Source organism: Marmota monax, unplaced genomic scaffold, assembly GCF_021218885.2.
Source record: "Marmota monax isolate L192 unplaced genomic scaffold, Marmota_monax_Labrador192_F-V1.1 WCK01_AAM20220418_F8-fsc00138, whole genome shotgun sequence".
Taxonomy (NCBI): domain Eukaryota; kingdom Metazoa; phylum Chordata; class Mammalia; order Rodentia; family Sciuridae; genus Marmota; species Marmota monax.
The window spans coordinates 4,402,581-4,425,992 of NW_026692763.1; the positions used below are offsets into that span (position 1 = coordinate 4,402,581).

The window sequence follows — 23,412 nt, forward strand, 5'->3', positions numbered from 1 at the left end:
TAACATTTGTACTCATTGTAAACAGATTTTTGCTCTAGAGATACTTTCAGGAGACATTTTGTTCTCTCCCTAATAGCAATATTTTTGGAGTGTTTCTTCCAGTCAGCTTATTTGCAGAATTGTTTAAAGTAACACTAATTTTATTGCAGCAATTGAAACAAATGTTTCCATTTTGAAAGTTTCTGCTGGAAAAATAAAGATTTGCAATTCAAATGAATGGAGAGATTGTTAGATTGTGGTAGGTAAAACGGATGTTTATACTTTATTATTTATTTATTTATTTGGAACTGGGGACTGAATTCAGGGGCACTTAACCACTGAGCCACATTCCCAGCCCTTTCTAAAATTTATTTATTTAGATACCAGGGATGATTGAACCCAAGGATGCTTAACCCTTGAGCCACACATCCCCAGACTTTTTTTTTTGTATATTGTTTTAGAGACAGGGTCTTACTGATTGCTAAGTGCCTTGCTAAATTGCTGAGATTGGCTTTGAACTCAAGATCCTCCTGTCTCAGCCTTCGGAGCAGCTGGGATTACTGGTATGGGTCGCTGAACCCAGCTGGTTTATACTTTTTTTTTTTCCTTCAAGAAACAGCATTCAAAATATCTATTATTAAATGTTTTTTGGATGGATATAGTCAGTTCTGTATAAGTTCTTATGAATTATGATTGATAGCATAGATGTCCTAATTATTTTCAGTAGACAAGTGCTCATTAAAATGGATCTCTAGTGTTAGCAACTAACTGAAAGAAAGTGCACAGAACCCTAACACATTGCTTCACATTAGGTTAAGCATATAATAGTTTTCTGTTCAGAAAAATCATAATCTAGAAAGTTTTTATACCTTCCCCCAAAGGGGGTTTCTTGTATTTTGAAGGACTGCTATAAAAATAAAATTGACTTCAATTTAATACATAATTTAAAATTTGGAAGATCTCTAAAGGTTTTAAAGATTAAAAAAAAATTTTTTTTTTGGTTGTCAATGGACTTTGTTTACATTGTAGTGCTGAGAATCAAACCCAGTGCTTCACACATGCTAGGCAAGTGCTCTATCACTAAGCTACAACCCTAGCCTGGTTTTAAAAATTTTAAAGGTTTCAAAATACATGAGTCCGTGAGCTCAAAATTTATAAAGGTTAGTGCTACCTATTTGTATATAAATTGGTGTTTATCAATGTGCTTCTCTGATGTCTTGTGAAACAATTTTGTTGACTTTTAGAGCATTTATTAAAAAAATACAAGGTTGGATTCTTAGAACAAGGTTTAAGAATAAGTTTTGACTGGGTGTGGTAGCAAGAACCTGTCTCAAACTAAAAAATAAAAGAGCCAAGATGCTAGGATATGACTCGGTGGTTGAGAGAGAGAGATTTAACTGATTCTATGGGTTTTTCTTTTCTTTCTTTTTAAGAGAGAGAGAGAGAATTTTTTAATATTTATCTTTTAGTTCTCGGCAGACACAACATCTTTGTATGTGGTGCTGAGGATCGAACCCGGGCCGCACACATGCCAGGCGAGCACGCTACTGCTTGAGCCACATCCCCAGCCCCTTTTCTTTCTTTTTTGGTATGGATATTTAACCTAGGAGTATTCTACAACTGAGCTACATCCCTAGTACCTTTTATTCTTTGGTTGAGACAGCCTAAGTTGCTTAGGCTGGCCTTGAACTTGTGATCCACCTGCCCCAGCCTCCCAAGTTGCTGGGGTTCCAGGCATGTATCACCGTGCCAGGATTGATTTATTGACTGTTTTCTGATATAAGTAAAAGTGAAGCCCAGGGGCTGGGGCTGTGGCTGTGGCTCAGCAATAGTGCACTTTCCTGGCATGTGTGAGGCACTGGGTTCGATTTTCAGCACCATATATAAATAAATAAATAAAGATCAACCAGCAATTAAAAAAAAATTAAAAAATAAAAGTGAAGCCCAATCTTCTGTGCCTTATCTTGTCTTTATTTCCAACTAGAGACCCCTAAAACCAAAACTTGAAAAAGACTTTCCAAAACCCATTTAATTTAGTTTCCTACCTTCATGAAAATAAAAACCCAAACTCTGTGGACTATTGGCTCATGTTGCTTTTGAACACTTTTAGTAATACAAACTTTCCTGAAAAAAGCAGACTTGTTTTGGTACCAAGCAACAGTAATTGTTACATGAGTTACCTGTGTCAACACTAAGGTGAGACTGATAATATATGCAGCATCTTCTATTTCTCACAAAAGCCTTACAAATTTTTTATTAAGTGTAATTTATTGGGTTATTACTTTTTAAGAGACAAGGTCTCTCCCATGTTTCCCAAAAGCCTGGGCTTAAGCACATTTGGTGCCTCAGTGTCCCTGGCAGCTGGGACAATAGGTGTTCTCCACTAGGCCAGGCATTATATCTATCCAATAGGTGCACACAAAAAATGAAAGAAAAAGCAGCCAAAAAGGGGTCTGATAATTTACTTAAGATCACACTTCTGAGGGGATGAGGTTATGGCTCAGGGGTAGAGCGTTTGCCTAGCATGTGTGAAGTACTGAGTTAGATTCCAGAACCACATACAAATAAACAAACAAAAGTATTGTGTCCATCCACAACTAAAAAAAAAAAAAAATCACACTTCTGGCAAGTGGTAGAATAAGGGTTCACACCAGAAATGTTAACTGTGTGGCTTCCCAATGCAGTGTAATATTTACCTACATAAAGGGAAGACATTAAATAAATAAACATAAACTGGGCGTGGTGACGGCACACTATAATTCCAGAGACTGGAGAGGAGGCAGCAAGATTGCAAGTTCGAGGCCCCTGACCTCAGCAATTTAGTGAGACTCTGTCTCAAAACAAAATTAAAATGGACTGGAGGGGCTGGGGATGTGGCTCAAGCGGTAGCACACTCGCCTGGCATGTGCGGGGCGCTGGGTTGGAGCCTCAGCACCACATACAAATAAAATAAAGATGTCGTGTCCACCGAAAACTGAAAAAAAAAAAAAAAAAAAAAAGGACTGGAGATGTAGTTGTGAAGCCAGAATTAAAAGAAACAGTCATATAGATAGGTAAATCAGGTCAGATGGATCAAGGAGGCCAATTTGAGTCTGGGAAGTTGGAAAGGGATTAAAATATAAAAGGACTTTAGAACCCTTCCTCCACCATTATCCAGAAAAGCTGCCCCTGCTCCAACCTGTTGCAAAGATAACCTGTCCCAGGGATTGTGCCTCTCTACAGGGAGTTATAAAAGTTGTTAATGCACGCTGTGCTTCCACCTGGGCCTAGTCACTTAAGCAGGAAGGAGAGAGATAAAGGGAACAAAGGAAGCCTAGAACATATAAAAAAGCTAGAACCCCCTCACTTCTTGGGATACCAGGATACCAGCTAACCCTAACCCTAACCCTTCTCCCTCCTGGGAGAATTCTATGTTACCCCTTTTTAAATAAACCGTGCTTTATATACTTGCCTCGGCATGCTTCTCTAATGTTATACTCGGTAACTGGAAGTATTAGTAGCTCAGTGGTAGAGCGCCTCTGGGTTCAGTCCCCAGTATAAAAATCAAATCAAATAAGCAATTAGTAAACCTATGTTTCAAGAAGAGTTTCCTTGAACAATACAAATTAACGATAAAGTGATTTCATTCAAATATCTCCTATTAAAAGAGTATCCTGTATTAAAATTATTCAGAACGTCAAACCTGGCCTTTTTAAAAATCACGTGTCCATGTGAAATAAACTCACTACATATCCCCAAGACTTCCTTGTCATCAGTATCTCAACTCATAATTTGGCAAACACACAGACATTCCTAGTAAGGATAAAGTTCCAGATCTTTCTTTGGATGCCAGTTTCGAGACTTCGAGTGTCTCTGATGTATGTGTGTCTGACTAAAAGAATAGCCGAATCACATCCCAAAGTGAATCCTTTTAAAAATCTATAATACAAAGGAAGAGAATTAAGGCATTCTAACTGCCTTTTAGCCTAACAGCTTTTCTTCCCAAGCCTACATACCTATTCCCTTCCTATTTTTTTGGTGACATAATCCCGCGGGCTGGAGGCAGAAGGGGCGACATCCTGGCTCCAGCTCTGCTTACACTCCAGCCTACCCGGGCCCAGGAGGCACAGATGCCAACCGGTCCGTGCTGTCGGTAGGGAAGCTGGGTAAGCGCAGTATGAGGATAGAAGCAGGGCGGTGAGGTGAGAAGAGCGAATTCGTGAGGGGCCACAACCGTCAGACGAGGGACTAGGAAAAAAAGAACCTTTTCCGAAGGCTACAGAAGCATGGGAAGCGTGAAAAGCTGCGCCTGGTGCGCAAACTCGCGGGTCCGAACCGCCGCACTATCAGCCAGTACTCGCGGCCGCCGCCCGGCCGCTAGGAAGAAGGCAGCGCGGTTCCCCGGCTTGGCCCAGTCTGGCGCATGCGCCACAGCCCATCCTCCGCTCCCCTCCCTCTTCCTGGCGGGTCTGGGGCGGCGGCGGCCGCGGCGGCGGCGGCGGCGGCGCGGTGACGTCAGGGCGTTGGGGCAGCTCCTGTGACAGACGGAGCTGGAGCGGCGGGGCGGCGGCGGAGTCCGGCGGCGGAGATAGCGAGTGGGCGAGTGAACGAGCAGCGACCCGAGGGTCTAGGGAGCGAGAAAGAGCAGGAGGGGAACGCTCGGGCGCGAGCGAGAGAAACCGCGAGCGCCGGGCTTGGGCTCGAGCCCCGGAACGGCCGAGGAGCCCGCCCGCTCCCCTCCCCTCCCCCTCCCCGGGACCGGGCCCAGCGCGCCATCCTCCCCCTCCCTCCTTCCCTCCCTCCCTCCTTCCTCCCTTCCCTCTCCCTCTCCCCCTCCCCCGCCGGTGGATGGGAGTGAAGGACGGAAGAGGCCCTGCGGAGGCGTCGGTGCAGCGCTCCGGTAAGGCGGCAAGGGTCTGTGCCCTCCCCTCTGTTTCCTCCACCGCGCTTGGGTGGCTGCGGGCCGGGCCCGGCGGCCTGACGATGTGGCTGCGCCGGTCCCCTCCCTCCCATTCTCCCCTCCCCCTGCCGCCGCCTCCTCCTTCTTCTTCTCTCCTCGCTCTCAAAATGGCGGCCGCGACGGCCGTTGAGTGAGAGGCACGGAGAAGGGGGGCCTGGCCGGGGAGGGCGCTGCCCTCGCTCGCGTCCTCCCGGCCCGGGATCGGGGGCTGCCGGGACCGCCACGACTCCGCCCGCGGTCTTCCCAGACAGGGGATCGCCCTCCTCCGCGGTGACTTAGCAGGAAAAGTATTCTTGGGTAGGAAGGGCGTGGGGAGCAGGTTGCTCTCTGATCTTGGGGAAAGGGCTCGGCCCTCCTTCTCTCCCCGGCCGCGGAGGCGAGCTCCGCAGTCCCCACCCCTCCGCGGCTGTAGGCTCGGGGCCCAGGCTTAGGCACCTACCGGGCCTTCCAGGCGTTCCGTCCCCCACCTGTCCTTAAGATGGGGTTGACCTGAGGAGGATGGACCGCCGCCTCCCAGTCTCCCCCCTCCCCCACACCGATGCAGTGGTCCAGCCTCTGCGGCCCGGCCCCTCTGTTCCAAACAATCTGCAGCATCCACCCACCAAATCGGGCAGGGTTTTCTTTTCTGCCACCGGCTCCTCGGACGGGAGTTGCCTTTTGACGTTGTTAACACTGAGCTTCGAGGGCCTCTGCCATTTCCCTTCCTCTCATCTCATCTCCCCTTTGCTTTAGGAAATGCAGTGCCTGTATCTATTTACCCTCTAGCCTTCCAGGTGAGAAAATGCCTTTGAGGTGGTGGCAGGTTTTGACTCTTCCTCTCTAAAACATCACATTGGAGAGGAGGATATTTTCAGTATTTGAGATAGGGGAGAACAAGGTGCCCGGCTTTATTTGTTTTTCTGTCTTTCTTCAGTGACTTAGCAAGAAACTCCTTGAGAGAAGGGCAGGAAATTTTCCTTTCAGGTTGGGGTTTGAGTCCAGTTCATACCAATCCTTTAGTTAAGAAATTGTGCTTTTGGAGAGAAGGACCAGATTTGTAATCTTGTTCTCAATGGGCGATGTCATGCCAAGGACTCCCCCCCTTTCCTTAAGAGGCTCTCAGGAGAAAATAAAGATAACTCCTGTTATTCCAGCCTTTACTTTGAGCACACAGTCCTTAAGACTCATAACATTTTAAAGGCTAAACAAAATATTTGTGCCATTTTTGGCAATTCTATTTTTTTTGGGGGTGGATTGTTTTGTGTGAATTTCTTTTTGAGGCTAGGGCGGAGGAGACAGTGCTTGGGCCGCTTATACAGTAATATTGTCATCCCTCCCCTTTTGCCACAGTAGTATTTGCTTAATTCTCCCCACCCCCAGCAGAGCTTAATTGCTGCAGGGTTCAATCCCTTAATGGGGAATATTTTCTACTTGTGTATGTTGGTAGTGATATAAGGTTGAAGATGTTAAAAGCTTTCACGTAAAAATTTTGGTTTGGTATTAAGACATTAGACATCTTTTAATTTCCAATGAGGTTCTTTCAGAACAGTTTTGCAAAATAATTGGCAGGTGCAAATTGAGGTTTTTATTAAAGCAAAAGAGTAATTTATGGGGCGATTTATTCTATTATAAATGATCATTGTTTGGATTGTTAAGAAGGGACCTCCTAAAACAAATTTAAGCTAGTATATTTTTTGAGATCAGAGAAAGGAACCCAATTTTTTACATGAAAAATTTCTGAATATGTTGATTTTGATGGAGCAATCTCTATTTTGGTACCTTCTCCCACCTCTTTTTAAAAAATGGGCTAATATTTGTGTATGCTGTGAACAGCCATTGAGCCAAGAAGACTGGGTGGAGTAAGAGAACAGGAGCTGTGAAATGCCAGATTGCCCTTTCATAGCATTTTTCTCTTCTATGTTTTATAAGGTTGATACTAATTGTTGCTTCAACAAAGGCATTTCTCTATAGTAAATCTTAAAATCTCATGTTTTCCATATTTTTTGCAATATGGGCATTGAATAATTGGAAGAAAATACAATATCCCTGCACTAAAGCAGACTTATTGTCTATTAGTGTATATATGTAAAATACATAAACACACATATATACTCTTGTTAATTTTTTTATTGTTCTAGTCAAATAAGTATAAATTAATGAGTTATAAAAATAACTGGCAAGAAATAGTTGGTATTCTGCAAACAAATCTGATAAGAATAGTACAAATGTTTTCTTTTACTTTAGCTTGCACTAAAACAGTCATCTGTCTTTGAGTTTTAAAAAATGAACATGAAAAATGAGGGGGGGGGGAAGGATAAAATAACTTGCATTATAGGCTCTTTACATGGATCTTTTTCTCTTGTGTCACCCCTTGAAAGGGACTTTTTTGTGAGATACTACCATAAGAGAGGATAGGTCACTTTAACATCTTGAATGGAGCATTCATAAGTAGACATTTTTAAAAAACAATTTCAAATTAAAGAGATAAATATGATTTTGATGAGCTTTGTAATTGTTTTGTCAACTTATATGTTTTTACATTTTTCTTCTCTTTAATGTGATTAGAAAGTGGAAGGGTTAATATAGTAAGGAATGAGTAGGTTGGGAATGATTATTCACTCTATTGTGTGTCTAACCTATCCCCATCTCTACTATTTGTAATTATAAAAGCACAAGGTGTCAATTTTTCAGTGATCAGGATCTTCAGATAATTTGGTGTGTGTGTATGGTTCTGATACATGTGTCAGAATATTTTGCTTAATTTGGAGATCAATTTTTTAAAATTTTCACAATCTTATAAATATAAAACTTTTAATGAGCTTGGGATGAATTTTATTTTTAGTGGAGTTTTTGGAATCTGCTTTAAATTTTCTAATATATAGATATTTCCAGGTAAAATACCTCTTTAGTGTATATTTAGTGGAAATATTCTGGGAAGGAAATCAGTATCTCAAAATTTTTGGTGTTCTGGCTTAGAATATTCTTGTTGCTTTGTCTATATTTTAAAAAAGAAAGGAATAAGTGTTTTCCTTTTGGTTATATACTAAGGTGTGCGCACACGCTCACACACACACACATATATATATATATATACACACACACATACATACATATATGTATGTGAATGTGATTCACAACTTGTTGTCTTGATAAATAAGCCACAGAAAATGTAGAAGTTGTCAACATTAAGATGGAGATGTCTTAAAAAACAAATCCAAAGCAAAATATTAGGCAGAAGGATTTTTCCAATTTATATCATTGAGCTCTAAAGCAGTGAGTCATGCATGCTTTTGCCAAAGGAACTTGAGGCTCAAGTTGATTTTTTTGCTCTTTTTGGGGGGCAGGGGGTACTGGCGTTGAACTCCGGGGCATTTTGACCACTGAGCCACATCCCCACCCCTGTTTTGTATTTTATTGAAACAGGATCTCACTGAGTTGCTTAGCACCTCGCTTTTGCTGGGACTGGCTTTGAACTTGCAATCCTCCTGCCTCAGTCTCTCAAGCCACTGGGATTACAGGCATGTGCCACTGCGCCTAGCTGATGCTCACATTGATTTTAAATCTGATCATGTCTGCTTGTGGTCCTGATTATAATATAGTTTTGTTTTTTTTAAAGTTCTAGGGATAAAACCCAGGGCCCACTAGGCAAGTGGTGTAAGATTTAGTTATACTCTACAGACTGAGATGTTTTACTTGCTTTTAAGTCTCTTTTATGAAAATAATTCATTATGAAGGTAACCTGTTTCTATGTACTTTGGAAAGAGAGAATTATGTTTGAATTGGAAATTTTTTGCCACTGTTATTTCTTCTACAATTGTTACTGTATTTTTTTCTTTTTTTAACTGGAAAAGTTGCTCTATTTAAAATAAAACTAATGAGTATACAATATGAATACTGAAGCAAAAAAAGCAAATCTGCTGTTCTCCTGAAGATCATTAACTATAAAGTGAACCTTAGTTGTTGAAGTCTAAGCATGTTGAGAAATCTGCATTTCATGAAGAAAGATGCTGTATTATGTAACCCAATAGTTAACTGCAGAGAAGGCTTTTTGGATTGTTCTAGCTTTGTTGCTGGTTTGGTACGACATTTAAATGAAACCTTAGTTTAACTTCTGCTATGTGTATAATTTTTATACTCAGCATGGCAGTTACAGACTTTAATTGATATTTGTGCTTTATACTCATCGATGCATGTATCATATATGCTTATTATTTTGATTTATTGTTTTGTGTTTAAAAGATAGTGGCTTTTGGTTGAAGTAGTTAGGACTAATCTGCATTTATCAAGGATACTTCTGGAAAGGTATTATCATTTAACATTATCAGAAATATTTCTCAAAAGCTTCATAAATATAGAACCTGGTCCTCATTATCATTTGTTCTCTCAATTATTTTTAAGTTTGATTGATAATTTTTTTAAGAGAGAGAGAGAGAATTTTTTTTAATATTTATTTTTTTTAGTTTTTGGCGGACACAACATCTGTGGTTTTTTTTGTATGTGGTGTTGAGGATCGAACCCGGGCCGCACGCATGCCAGGGGAGCGCACTACCGCTTGAGCCACCTCCCCAGCCCAGATTGATACTTTTATGGATGAGAGAACTAAAATTCTGGTAATATTATAGTCATTGTACTACTTGGATATTGGCATATATTTCCTTTTCTAACTATAAATTCCTTATCTTTTAAAATTTATTTTCTAAAATAATGACAATCTGGTCTTTGTTGCCTGCAGCATTTAAATTGGTGTTTAATAACATGATCTTATATTGTTGACTGTTCTGCATATATAAGGCCTTAGGCATTTGAGCAGGAACTGCCAGAAAGTGCCTAATACTGCTTTTAAAGGTAGTATTGATAAGTTGTTAATAACTTGTTATTTGATTGAAGTATTAATAACTTGTTGCATTTGATTGAATGCAGTATTATGTGAAAAGAAATGTGCTGGGGCTAGAGGTGTATAGTTCAGCCGTACATCACTTGCCTAGCATGTCCTAGGCTGTGGGTTAGATCCCCAGCAATCTCAGGGTGGGAGTAGAGGTTGGAAAGTTCTATACTATAGTACTGTGACCCATCCAGAATTAAGGGGATGGAGGTGTGGAGAGGGGCAAGTGTTTTTAGTTCCTCTGCAGAGGTTTTATGTTGTCCAATGGGAACAGGATCACATGTCAACAAAATTTTTAACTATAAAAAAGCGAATTAATGCCACTGGACAAACTACATACGCATTTTGATAATTGCTTTAGGGGCTCTTTATGTTGACAAGAGTGGGTAATTGAGGCTATTAAGCAATGTTCTGTCTTTCCATAGTAGTGAAATTAAGAATCTGGGAAATTATTTTTAAGAATTTTAATGTGTATGTGGAGGTGCTGGGATTGAATCCAAGGCCTTGCACTTCATATATGTGCTTTATCACTGAGGTGTACCTCCAGCCTTAATAATTTTTAATTTTTGAAAGCATTATAGAAAGTTTTATTTATTAAGATTTCATACATTGTGGATTAATCTGGTTTTAACTTATGGCAAAGATACAAGAATATGTTTTATGATACTAGTGTTTTGTATGTATGAAGCATATCTTTCTTTTTTCTTTTTTTTTTCTTTTTATTTGCAGTACTGGCAGTTGAACCCAGGGCCTCCCACATGAAGTGTTCTATAACTGAGCTACATCCTATCTATTTTTCTCTCTCCTCCTCCTCCTTCTCCTTTTTCTTTTCTTTCTTTCTTTTTTTTTTAAACCAGGGATTGTACCAGGGGTACTTAACCTCTGAGCTACATCCCCATCGACTTTTACTTTTTATTTTTTGAGACAGGGTCTTGCCAAGTTGCCCATGCCATAATAAACTGATGAGGCTGGCTTCGAATTTGTGATCCTCCTGTCTCAGCCTCCTGAGCCGCTGGGATTACAGGCCTGTGCTACCTCACCCAGCATATTTCCATATTTTTATTAAAAATATGTGGACTATAAGCTGGGTATGATGGTGCATGCCTATAAATCCCAGTGGCTCAGCCTTCTGAGGAGCTGGCCTGTAGGCATGTGCCACTGTTCCTGGCTAGAATTATTTTTGTTTGAGAATTTAGTCATCAATGTAAAAAGCCTCTATACTCCTTTATGTATGTATGTACGTATGTATGTGTTTGTATGTGCTACTGAGGTTCATAGTCAGGACCTTGTGCATGCTAGGCAAATGCTCTACTGCTGAGCTACATCCCCAGCTTTCCCCCTTTTTTAAAAAAAATAATTTTATTTTTGAAAAATTTTAGATATATTGAAAAGTTGTAGAGGTAGTTCGGAGAATTTTCCAATATACTCTGCACCCAGTTTTCTTTAATGGTAATATCTTCAATTTCTGTGGTACAATTGTAGAAATTAAGAAACTAACCTTGGAGGTGGGCATTATGGCACACACCTGTCATCTCAGTTAATCAGGAATCTGAGGCAGGGGGATCACAAGTTCCAGGCCAGCCTGGGCAACTTTGCAAGACCATCTTAAAATAAAAGTGTTGGGGGTGTATTGAGTGGTAGAGCACTTGCCTAGCATAGCAAGTGCAAGGCCCTAGACTCAACACCCAGTACTTGAAAAAAGAAAAGAACCTTGGTATATTACTACTAGCTAAACTTCAGACTATTTGGATCACCAATTTTCATTTAATGTCTTCTTTCTGTTCTAGATCCATTTCAAGGTGTACTACATTGCATTTGGTTATCATGTGTCCCTAGTCTTTCTGGTCTGTGATTTTCAGTTTTGTTTTTTGTGAACTTGGTAGGCATGAGTAGTACTGGTCAGATGCCCTGAAGAATATTCTCCAAACTGGGTTTGTCATATGTTTTTTATGATTTAGAATGAGTATGTGGGTTTTCAGTAAGAAAATATCACAGAGGTGAACTGTACTTCTCATCACATATCAGAGGCTGTGTGATACCTACAGATATCACTGCTGATGTTAAACTTCATCACTTAGTTAATGTGGTAGTTGCTAGGTTTCTCTACTGTAAAGTTGTTCTTTTTCCTTTCCTTAGTTCATCCTTTAGGAAGTAAGTTAGGTTACAACTTCTGGATGGGGGGGGTATATATTACTTAGTAAGGCAGATCTTTCTGTCTCCTCTCCCCTTATTAAAACAAGCTCCTTACCCCCACCTGCCCTGGCCTGGTAGTGGGGATTGAATCCAGGGAAGTGCTACCACTGAGCTTTTTTTTTTGGGGGGGGGGTGGCAACAGGGTCTTGCAAAGTTGCCCAGGCTGGCCTGGACCTTGCAATCCTTGTGCCTTGTATCTCCTGAGTTGGGATTACAGGCATGTACCACCTTGACTAGCTTTCATTTTATATTTTGAGACAGGGTTTCCCTACATTGCTGAGGCTGACCTTGAATTTGATATCCTCCTGCCTCAGCCTTGCTTGTTGCTATTGTTACAGGTATGCTCTTCCACTCCTGGCTAGAATCTTACTATAAAAACAACTGGTTAAAAAGAAAAGAAGCCAGTGTGGTGCACACCTGTAGTCCCAGTGGCTGGGGAGGCTGAGACAGGAGGATCGAGAGTTCAGAGTCAGCCTTAGCAATGGTGAGGTGGTAAGCAACTCAGTGAGACCCTGTCTCTAAATAAAATACAAAATAGATTTGCTCAGTGGTTGAGTGCCCCTGAGTTCAATCCCTGATAGGAAAAAAAGAAAGAAAGAAAGAAAAAAGCAAACGAAAAAACTACTGATAGGTTCATGACTTGAAAGAGATGCTTATTTTATGTTAAGGAGAATTTGTAATTTGGAGGCAAGACAGTTCTTGAGAATTGAAGTTGTTATATTTCTTGCAGTTGTTTTTCTATTTGTCTTCCATTGTAACACTTGTATAGAGAACCTCACTTGGTTTTTACTTTTTAAAACATTATTCAACACCATTACATTTTTGTTTCCCTTCTAAATTTTTATCATTCTCTTCAGCAAACAGTTATTTTTCTATATGATATACTAAAGACAAGGGATACAAACATGATTGTCAGCTTCTTCCCTCAAAGATTTTAAAGTTTATAAACATATAAAGGTGATAAAATCAAAATATGTATTTGATGGTATGAGGGCTTAGAGCTTTTAAGTAAGGTTTTACAAAGATGTTGGTTGAACATTTTTGAAGAAAGCCTATTATATTTTGGGGGGTTATTGGGGAGAATATTGTTCATATGGAGAACGTAGTCTGTACTTAAAGAACAAATTGGTGAGCAAGAGAGATGCTTCACATAGTTCAGTATGGCTGAAATGATGGATAAAGGTGGAGGAGTGACTACCTACTCTTATCTGGCATATAGAACAAGGTGGTAATAGATTCTGCATTGGAATTATCTGATGAAAATGTAGACTTCCAGCTCCATCTTAGACTTAGCCAGTCAGAATTCCATAAGGTTACACCAGGCATATCTGCATTTTTAATAAGTTATATAGTTGATTGTTTTTGAGAATCAGTGCTTTTGCCCTGGTGGTACTGGTAGAGAATAGTAAGTTGTAATATTGACTTCATTAGATTTGCTTTTTAGAAAGGTAACTGTCAGCATTGTGGAAAATGCAACAGTGGAACTTAGTAGACTAATACTATTTAAGTGGGAGTACAGATTGAAAGAATAAACTTGAGAACGTTTCATATGTAAAATTGGATGTGGGCAATGAGGGAGGTGAGAAATGAGGAAAGTAATGAGTTGAATTTTTTTGGTGGTGGGTAGTTGAGCTATCAAGTAGATGTGGGTATTATTATTATTTAAAATACTTCTTTTAGTTGTAGTTGGACACAAACCTTTATTTTACTTATTTATTTTTATGTGGTTCTGAGGATCGGACCCAGTGCCTCACACATGCTAGGCAAGCGCTCTGTCACTTAGCCACAACTCCAGTCCAGTGGTGGAAGGATTTTAATAGAAAAATCTTTAGATTCTATAAAGCTGTAGCCATCATTACGTTATACTTATTCAAGAATCATCTTACAACTGGATTGGATTTTGTCCCTGGACTTCTAAAACTTGTCTTTAAGGAGCTAATATGGCCAGCTTTAGTAATTTAGTGAGACCCTATCTCAAAATAAGAAAGAAAAAGGACTGGGGAGGGGGTGTAGCTCAGTGGTAGAGTTCCCCTAGGTTCACTCCCCCGTACTGGGGGGAAAAATAGACCAAATATAGGGATTTTTTTGTTGCTGTTTATGTGTGTATGTGTTTTAGTATTAGGGATTGAACCCAGGGGTACTAAGTCCTTTTTTGTGTTTTTATTTAGAGACAGGGTCTCACTGAGTTGCCTAGGGTCTAATTAAGTTGCTGACTCTGGGTTTGAGCTCTGGATCCTCTTGCCTCAGCTTCACCAGCTGCTGGGATTACAGGTGTGCGCCACTGTGCCCAGCTGTTTGTGTGTGGTTTATTTATTTATTTACTTATTTATTTTTATTATTTTAAAAAATATTTGTCTTTTAGTTGTAGTTGGACACAATACCTTTATTTCACGTATTTATTTTTTATGTGGTGCTGAGGATCGAACCCAGGGTCTCGCGAGTGCGAGGTGAGCACTCTTCCACTGAGCCACAACCCCAGTCCCGTTTGTGTGTGTTTAAATGTAATAATCATTAGATGTACTGAAGACATGAATGCTAAAACATTTGGTGTTTCACAAGTTTAAATAGTGTACTTAACTACAATTTTTATTATTGCTTAGTAACTTTTAGTTAGCTTTTTCACTGCTACAACCAAAACACCCAACAAGAACAACTCAGAGGAGGAAAATTTTACGTGAGGCTCATGGTTTCAGAGATCGCAGTCTTATAAATGGTGGAACCATTGCTTTGGACTCAGGGTGAGGCAGCACATAATGGGGGAAGGGCCCAGCAGAGGAATGTTGCTCCCCTTATGGCAGCAAGGAGGCAGAGAGAAGGGGAAAGGGGCTGTGTGGAAGATATATCATTCCAGGGTACTCCCTCAGTGACCCACTTCCTTCAGGCATGATCTATCTGCCTGTAGTTACCACCCAGTCATTCAAAGTAGGATGGGCTAATCAGATTTCAGCTCTCATAATCTAATCACTTACCTCTGAAAATTCCTGCATTAACAGGAGCTTTGGGGGAGGATTTATGGACTATAACCTTACAGATAAATTAAAATGGATTCTTTCATCAAAATGTATTTAGTGTACTCTGTTAGGGAACTGTGCTATATAGTACTCAAAGGTGCTGCAGAGGTGACAGAAGAAGTAGAATCATAAAAATTACAAAGTGGGGAGGGCATACATTACAAGGGGCTCATTATTACTGGAGAATGAGCAAGGTGAGGCTTGATTAGAAATGAAAATTGAGAGCTGGGGTTGTGGCTCAATGGTAGAACTCTTGCCTAGCACATGTGAGGCACTAGGTTCGATTCTCAGCACCACGTAAAAAATAAAGTAAAGGGATTATGTCCATTCACAACTAAAAAAAAAAAAGAAAGAAAGAAAGAAAGAAACTTGATATGTAGGCAAAGACCAGATGCTAATTGAAGACTTTAAAAGGGGGGCTGGGGATGTGGCTCAAGCGGTAGCGCGCTCGCCTTTCATGCGTGCGGCCCGGGTTCGATCCTCAGCACCACATACAAACAAAGATGTTGTGTCCGCCGAAAACTAAAAAAAAAAAAAATAAATATTAAAAATTCTCTCTCTCTCTCCCTCCCTCCCTCTCTCACTCTATCTTAAAAAAAAAAAAAAAAAAAAAAAAAAAAAAAAAAAAAAAAAAAAAAAGACTTTAAAAGGTGTGAACTTTAGGAAATAAGGAGGAAGCATAGTAGGGTGACATAGTAGTCCAGACTTTGGGGCTTAGGAACTTGGATTCACTGCTGCTTATATAACTGTGTTATATTGGACTAGTTAAATTCTCCTAGCTTGTTGTGAGGAGTTGTAAAACAGTACCTAGTGTATAGTAAGAGTTATATAAATGTTTGTTGAATAAATAAATAAATAAAAATAGGCTGGTGAAGGGTTGTTGTAAGTAGAGAAGTGATATTGTCAGATTGTATTTTAGGTAGATGACCATAGGATCTATATAGTGGATAGATGTTAATAGACCAAGACTGGGTTTAGTGAGACCTGCTGAAATTAGTGCATGTAAGAGATTATGTGAGGTATGGTAGTGTGGTAAAGATAATACACAAGAAGAGTAATTCAACAAATATTGAGGAGGCAGGACAATGGAGTTGATTAGATATAGGGGATGAAAGGAGTTGCAAGGTTGATTCCCACATATGGTATTACTTATAACATTTTAAAAGAAATATTCTTTGAAGAACTTTGGATCTTTGATGTAATCTTTGATAGTGATATTTGACAACTAAGGCCTGAGATAGTTTTTAATCTCTCTAATTTATAGCCCTTGCTACTTTTCTTGTAGGTGGAAGTAATTTCTCTTTAAGGACATAGCATTATGATGAAGACTCATTTGGCCCAAGTCTAAAAATCCAAAAAGCTTGAATAATGGTTCTATTGTATTGTGTTTATATTTTTATTTTGAGAATTGTGATTATAAAGATAATAGCACCAGGGTAATACTGTTAATTTTGAAGTAACTGCTGAATTATTAAAGACATTAAGGGATTGGGGGTTTAGCTCAGTGGCAGAGTGCTTGCCTAGTATGCTAAAGCCTTGGGTTTGATTTTCATTGCTTAAAAAAGAAAAGAAAATTTGTTCCATTGTATTCAAGTTTTTTCATTAAATTTCAATATTCTCATTACCTATTCACTTGTGGATAAATCTTAGCTCCTAACTTTAAAAAGATATTTCTCTTACCATTCAGTTTTGTGGGAAGGGGAAAAAAATCTTGATTGAAATTGGACAATTTGAGCTTTCTTAAATTTGCATTTTCTGTAGATTCTTAATAAAATGATGAAGTGGATAGGAAGTCAGTGGACTTTTAGTATTTAAAATCTGTATCTTGAGTTGTGGCATATATTGTATATAATATCTGTCACTTAGGCTATTGTGGGGCCCATCAGATCTCCTCATTAAAGACATTTGAGAGGTGATATTTAAACTGAATCTTGAAGAATGCATAATTTGTATGGCCATGGGAGAAGGTCATTTCAGGTAGCAGGAATAGCAACACAGGCAGAAAAACATGCAAAAATCGTATGTGCTGGTAAGTAGATGGGATTATAGAATATGAGATTGAATAGGTACATGAACCAAAATTAAACAAAACAAAACAAAACCTTGTACATTATGTTCTGTGTAGCTTCTAAGTGATTTGAAAATCTTTAAAGTTCAAGCGAAAGCAGACATCATTGAATATGTGTTGTAGATAATTCATGTGGGTAGCAATGAGGAACGTAGGTTGAAGTTTGGAGGTTACTTCGACTTTTTCAGGAGAGAATGATGAGTGCTTGAAGTAAGATTGTTGATGTTGACTGAGAATGGTTTAGGATGTAGAATTGTGAATGAGTTGTGAAATGGGAAGACAGAAATTTAGATAATTCAGGTTTATATAATGTGTGGAGAAGCATAGTAGGGTGACTAAGAGTCCAGACTTTGGGGCTGGAGTGTCTAAGTAGAATTAAGAAATTGGGTATATTAGCTGTAGAAGAGAGGAAGAGGAGGAGTTGTGTAGGATATTACATAAAGCAGCCTAAAAATTTTGCTGAACTACAGTTCTCAAGTCACTTTTTTTTCCCCAAAACTTATCACCAGCTTTTTTTTTTTTAAAAGAGAGCGAGCGAGAGAGAGAATTTTAATATTTATTTTTTAGTTTTCGGCGGACACAACATTTGTTTGTATGTGGTGCTGAGGATCGAACCCAGGCCGCACGCATGCCAGGTGAGCGCGCTACCGCTTGAGCCACATCCCCAGCCCCTTATCACCAGCTTTTTACTGTCTTTAATGAGCATATGTATGTGAAAATGCCAGGGGCATAATGGCAAAACATGGTATATTTAATAGATGTTAGTTTAATTCTAAATGAGTTAAGACATTCGTGTCTTGGCTTACGTTTTCAGCCTTTTTCTTCTTGCCTGCCATATCTCCTGTAATTCAGCTTTCACTCTATTCCCTTTCCCTTGTATATTCTTCATATCTGAATACCAGAGACTGCTTTTCAAGGCAACCATTTCTAATTTTTCCTGCCTGGAAAAAACTTCCTTTTCTTTGTTTCATGTTATGCTTCTTTGTTCTAGCTATGTAAAATATTTTATCTCATGTAGTAAATGAGTTAATGCATTTAAAGAGACTAGGGACAGTACATAGTAAGTGCTTAGTAAATGTTGTTTGTTATTATGATGCTGATAAAGATGATTAAAATGAAATGTTGAGCCACGCACAGAATACCTATAATCCCAGCTACTTAAGAGTTCCAGGCCAGCCTCAGCAATTTAGTGAACCCCTGTCTCAAAATAAAAATGTGGATGGGGATGTAGCACTCCTGGATTTTCAATCCCAAATATTGGGGGGTAAGAGGGGAGAGAAATTAAGATAATACTACTAAAGTTTACCTTTACTTTCTACCTTCTTGAGACAGTGATTTGTTTTCCGTCCCTGGACACTAGAAAAGCAGTGTCTTTGGGTGTGTGTGTAAAAGCATAAAAAAAATATTGTCTTTATACCACTTTCCTGTTCCTGAGCTATATTGAGTATGTCTGAGGATAGAGGGTAGACAACCCCTTAATGTTGATGGTTTCCCTAAGCCTCACCACAATTATTTAGGACAGGTTACTACTATTAGCCCCTTTTCATGAATGGATGGATGACCTTTTTAAAAAGTTTGAAGATTGGCTCAAGGTCACATAGTTGGTGAGTGGCCATGATTTTAGTTGTTACAGCTGCTGATGCTGGGGATGAGACCCATGTCCTCACACATGTGAGGAAAATGCTCTACAACTGAGGTACACTCGCAGCTCCCAGAATATTTGTATCTTAAGTATTAAATTCTACACAGTAGGGCCTCAAAAATCTAGGACTTAATTTCATCAATACTTGTACCCAACTCTGCTGGAGATTAAACCTGGAGCCTGAACTACTGAGCTAGCTGCTCAGACAGACTGACCCTCATCTTCTTTTCCTTTGTTAGTTCCTTCCTTCTCTCTCTCCCCCATCACTTCCCCCTCCCTCCCTTTCATGATAGTAGGGATTGAACCTATGGAAGTCGTACCACTGAGCTACAGCCTCTGGAGTAGCTGGGATTACAGAGGTGCCACCATGTCTGCGTGGCTCATCAGTGCTTTCATATGATTTCCATATTCAATTTGTTACCTGTCAGAGGGCCAGTAATGGGAACTGTGCTACATACTTCAGAACTTTTTTTTTTTAAAGAGATGAAGCATTATTACAGTTACTATTGATGTCCCTTTTATACTTTTTTTCCAAACCTGTTTCCTCCCAGTTTGCCTGTATCCCATTGTTTCTTGTTTTTTTTTTTTTTTTTTGGTACTGAGGATTGAACCCAGGGGTGCTTAATCATTGAGCCCTTTTTATATTTTATTTAGAGACAGAATCTCACTGAGTTACTAAGTGCCTCACTAAGTTGCTGAGGCTGGTTTTGAACTCATGATCCTCCTGCCTTAGCCTCTCATGTTCCATGTTTTTATTGTGTGTGTGTGTGTGTGTGTGTGTGTGTATCCATCCATAACTACAGTTGGTAATGCTTTGTAGATTTTATGTGTTATCTTGTTTTTTTCACAACAATTTTTTTTTTTTTTGGTATGGGGGCATTCTGTTAACACTGAGCTATGTCCCCAAATTTTTTTCTATTTTGAGACAGGGTCTCACAGAGTTACCCTGCTAAGTTGTTGAGGTTGGCCTCAAACTTTCTATCCTTCTGTCTCAGCCTCTGGAGTTTGTAGAATTACAGCATGCACAACCACACCTGACCACAACAAAATGTTTTCTAAGTATGTTCTTGATATATAGGATCAAGTTTATTGTGTTGTATTATTCATTATATGTGATTATGCCCTAATTTCTTTGTAGTTAGACAATAGAATGAGGTATTTAGATTAAAACTTTTCACCATTACAGTGCTACAATGAACATAAGAAAGTAATTCTCAGATGAGATTATATAATTCATTTTTGCATTGCAGAATTCATCCTGAGGTTAATTTAATAAAATGTGATTTTTAATAATTTTTATCTTTTGATTGAGGAAAGAGAATGGACAATACTTTTGGCACCACTTTTAGACTGTGAATTCCTAAACTTAGTTCCTTTGTCTTCTGTTTTCTTGACCATTCAAATAACCTATGTTTTTTAGTACTTTAGCCATAGGCTGCATACTGGCAACCTATAGGCCAGACTCAGCTTGTAAATATATTTCTTTTGGACTTGTATAGTTAAATTTTTTTTGAACCAACATTTAGAAGTTAGCTATTTTGCATAAAAATCTACTTTTGGATTATTCTAAAAATCTGGAAACAATAATAGTCCCAAACTGAATCACAGTTACTCTATTTTAGATGAGAATAACCTTTTCAGTGAAACAAACTTCTGTCATTCCCTGATGCTTTTTTTTAATATATATGTTTTAGTTGTCAACAGGCCTTTATTTTTTATTTATTTATATGTGGTGCAGAGCATCAAACCCAGTGCCTCACATACGCTAGGCAGGTGCTCTGCCGCTGAGTCACAATCCCAGCTCTTCCTGATGCTTTTTATCGTAGTACTTGTACTGTCTATAGTGATAAATAATTCCCTACTGATAATGTCTATCAAAAATGAAAAATATATAGCTAGGCAGATGTAGTATTCTACTAAAAAGTAGAAGAGAACCTATTTCTTTGAAAGTGAAAAATATTTTAACATGTAAACAAAATGAGTCATGTATGGAAAGATTACAGCCTTGCCTCTTTTACTTAAATTATATTTGTCACTTGTATTTTTCTATAGACAGTAGTTTATGATCTTTGTGTTTTACATGTGTGGCTATTGGGCTGCCCCGCAGCATAGTTGGAGGTTTACAATATGAAAACAATTTGTAAATCATGAAGTTCTGTGCACATGCAAGGTATTTACCTGTTCTTTTATCTGTTATGTCTACTCTTGGTCTAGAAAGGCCTTTAGCAAAAGAATTAAAAACTTTTATAATCTCAGCCATCCATCCTGTCAGCACTGTATGCATCAACTACTTTGAGACCACAAATGAGTGGTCCAGGATTTAGATTGTAAATATGGTTTTGTTTGTCTGACAGCATAGTAACTTTGGGTTTTGAGTACTGGGTATTGAACCCAGGGCCTTGCATATGCTAAGCACTTAATGTCACTGATCTGTACCTCCAGCCCCAATAATTTTTTTTTTTTTTTTAATTGAACTTACTTTGAAAACCAGGGCTTTTCCAGTGTATTTTTTTTTATATTGTTGTCCATGGACCGTTGTTGCTAGGCAAGTGCTCTACCACTGAGCCACAGCTCCAGCCCCTCCATCGTATTATTTCTGAGTCACACCTTTACCTTTTTAGTCTCTATTTATATGTGCCGCCAAAGCAGTCACCCTCGTTAGTCTCTCTATATTTGATTTGTAACCCCTTACTTAAGATATATTATAAGATATATAAAACTATAAAATACTACAGATTAAAAGTGAAGAGAAAAGAAAGACTAAAAAAAACAAAGGGTAAGGGGAAATGGAACCAGGAACCAGGATCTAGACCAAAAAGGTATTTCAGTTTTCTTCCTATAAGCAGATCACTGATTTTTTTTTTAATATTTATTTTTTAGTTGTAAATGTGCTGAGAATTGAACCCAGTGCCTCATACTTGCTAGGCAAGTACTCTACCCCTGAGCAACAACCCTAGCCCCAAGAGATCACTGATTTAAAAAAAAAAAATTTTTTTTTTAGTTGTAGATGGACACAATACCTTTATTTATTTATTTTTTTTATATGATGCTGAGGATTTAACCCAGTACCTCACACATGCTAGGCAAGTAAGTACTTTATCCCTAAGCTTCAGGGATGACTCTGAGCTTTCTAGGAGCTAACAGGAAGGAGAGGGGGAGGTTATTTTTCAGTTCCTTAAGATTAAAACAACAACAAAAAACAGTTCAGAAAGATAACTAGCCACTTGATGCTAGAATTTTCCTTAGGGTTCCTCATAAAGGGGATTATGTTGTAATTATAATTTTTATTGTTTCTTTTTCAACATATCTAATATTTCCCAGGCTGGCCTCCAATTCCTAGGCTCTAGGGTTCCTTATGCCTCAGCCTCCTGAGTAGGTGGGACTATAGGCATGTGCTACTGTGCCCAGCTCAGTTTTTGATATGTATTGAGATTCCTTCTTGGCACGATTGTGAAGTATGGATGTTATATACATATTATACAGACTATTCATATGTAGGATTTAAATTCTTTTGTGAAAACCTAGTGGTATTGCTACCCCCGCCATACTGGGGATTGAATCCAGAGTCTCACACACACTAGACAAGCACTCTACCATTGAGGTACATTCTTGTCTTTCTCCTCTAGTTTGAAGGTGTGTAAAACATAACTCTGAAGTATCCAAAAGAAAGTATCCATTAAGAAAAAGGTTTAAAGAAAAAGAGGGTCAGGATACAACCTGATTTTATGCAGATGAAAATGAATTGCTTTTCCATGATTCTGGACTCATACTGGTTTTCAGCACAGATTAAATTTAAGGAGGTACAATTTTTATTCATATCTGTAATGGATAGGCTCTGCCCCTTTTCTCTTCAGTTGTGCTCAGGATTTACCTTTATTTAGAAAGAAGTAAGATTTTTCGTTTTCTCTGATGTAAGGTGACTGACTCATAGTGGGGTAGGGAGGTGGGGAGAATGGGAGGAAGAGACAAACTTTAGATAGGGTGGAGGGGTGGGAGGGGAAGGGAGGGGGCAGGGAATTAGCAATGACAGTGGAATGTGATGGACATCTTTAGCCAAAGTACATGTATGAAGACACAAATTGCTGTGAACATACTCAATATACAACCAGAGATGTGAAAAATTGTGCTCTGTATGTGTAATATGAATTGTAAAGCATTCTGCTGTCATTTATTTAAAAAAATCAAATAAAATTTAAAAAAGATTTTTCTTTCACCCTACTAGAACTGTAATTCTTGTTGTCATTATTGCTGAACCTCTTGAATTCATATTTTGAAAAAAAAATTTTTTTAATTGTAGATGGACACAGGACCTTTATTTTAATCTATTTTTTAGGTGGTGCTGAGGCTCGAACCCAGTGCCTCACATATGCTAGGCAAGCGCTCTACCACTGAGCCATAACCCCAGCCCCGAATTCAGATTTTTTAAAAATATGTTTTTAGTTGTTGATAGACCTTTATTTATATGCTGTGCTGAGAACCCAGTGGCTCACACATGCCAGGCAAGTGTGCTACTGCTGAGCCATAGCCCTAGCCCCCGAATTCAGATTTTTTAAAAAAAAGTTAATTTTTTACTTTTTAAATTTATTTTTTATTTTTTTAGTTGTCGGTGGACCTTTGGTTTATTTATATGTGGTGCTGAGAATCGAACCCAGTGCCTCACACATGCTAGGCAAGTGTTCTACCATTGAGCCACAATCTCAGCACCCCCCCAAAAGGTTT

General features: G+C 39.0%; 1 protein-coding gene and 1 long non-coding RNA gene across 3 annotated transcripts in view; one reads left to right on the forward strand and one right to left on the reverse strand.

Annotated features, from left to right (window-relative positions):
* Positions 1-5,435, reverse strand: part of LOC124094283 (uncharacterized) — a 52,657-nt gene extending 47,222 nt beyond the window's left edge. Inside the window, exon 1 of the long non-coding RNA XR_006852182.2 lies at positions 5,358-5,435. This is a non-coding gene — a long non-coding RNA (uncharacterized LOC124094283). The remainder of the gene's footprint in view (positions 1-5,357) is intronic.
* Positions 4,491-23,412, forward strand: part of Pafah1b1 (platelet activating factor acetylhydrolase 1b regulatory subunit 1) — a 75,642-nt gene continuing 56,720 nt past the window's right edge. Inside the window, exon 1 of one of the 2 annotated variants that reach the window (XM_046446968.2) lies at positions 4,491-4,858. The gene's annotated coding sequence lies outside the window, so the exon portion shown is untranslated. Of the gene's footprint in view, positions 4,859-5,065; positions 5,216-23,412 lie in introns of those variants that run through there. The other variant, XM_058580091.1, reaches the window with a different exon arrangement.